Source organism: Acyrthosiphon pisum, chromosome A2 (assembly GCF_005508785.2).
Source record: "Acyrthosiphon pisum isolate AL4f chromosome A2, pea_aphid_22Mar2018_4r6ur, whole genome shotgun sequence".
NCBI lineage: Eukaryota > Metazoa > Arthropoda > Insecta > Hemiptera > Aphididae > Acyrthosiphon > Acyrthosiphon pisum.
This window is the reverse complement of record NC_042495.1, coordinates 1,556,670-1,558,008: the sequence shown is the minus strand read 5'-3', so window position 1 is coordinate 1,558,008 and position 1,339 is coordinate 1,556,670.

Sequence of the window (1,339 nt, the reverse complement as noted above, 5' to 3'; positions counted from 1 at the left end):
AAGGAATAGGCTGCAAATGTTTTGAAGTCTATATTTAAAACAATCTATTTCCAATAAAACACGTCTAAAAAACAAAGAGAATTTAAATTAAAAAATCGTAATAAAAATCTATATTTCATAAAAACAATAAATTTTCCGTAAAAACCTTTATTTAATAAAAATCTATATTTCATAGAAAATCTCGATACCTGGATTGAATAAGAGAGAAAAATTAAAATAAAAAATCGTAATAAGGGCTTCCTGAAGTTAGCTGCCAGATCAAAAAATAAATTAATCTTTCCTTAAAAAAATTAATCAATCTTTTATTAATAAAAAAATCTATATTCCATAAAAAATCTTGACATCTGGATTGAATAAAAAACAATGTAAAATTTAAATGAAAAATCATAATAAGGGCAGTGTGAAGTTAGCCCCCAGGATCAAAATTAAAATTTAGTGTCTTGGTTAAATAGGCTGCAAATTTTTTTTCGTCGGTTGCAATTAGTTGCTAAATATTGGCACTGGTCCGGATTCGATATGACAAAGTTGGGGGGGGGCCCACGTGAAGTTAGCCCCCCGGATCTAAATTTTTTTTTTGCCATGAAGGAAAGGGGTTGCAAATTTTTTTATGTAGGTTGCAATTAGTTGCTTAAAGGTTTCTAAATATTGGCACAGGTCCGGATTCGATTGAATTAAGTCGGGGGGCTGCGTGAAGTTAGCCCCCCGGATCAAAATTCAAAATTTTCGTCATGAAGGAATAGGTTGCAAATTTTTTTAACTCGGTTGCAATTAGTTGCTAAAAGGTTGCTAAATATTGGCACTGGTCCGGACAAAGTAGGACAAAGTTGGGGTGCCAACTTCACGGACGTATAATCTTTGAGGTTTTTGTAAAATGATTTATTTTTAGAATGTTTTTTTTTCGATTTTCATTACATACATTGTAATTCTGCTACAAGAAATATCGGTTCCTATATGATAAGAGTATGCATGATAACATGTCGAAATAGTACAATATTATATAGGTACTATAAATACGATAGATATTCATGTTATTAACAGCCGTTGCGTGGGTATTACCGTCGATAACAAACGATTTGGTAAAAACATTCTAAAAATAACTCGCCAATGAAAAACCTCAAAGAATGATATTGAGAATACTGGAAAAAAAAGGTGTCCAAAAACGTAAAAAATGTGTTTCTATAGAAATACCGAAACGGGGAATAATATTAATGTCTCGACGTAATTAATTGTCACTGTGAGATAAATCATATTTCATTTGGAATTTCTTAATTATAATCCATGGGTTTATTTAAACTAATCACAATCAAACTTCGAATTTAAAATATTAATTTGAGGCCAC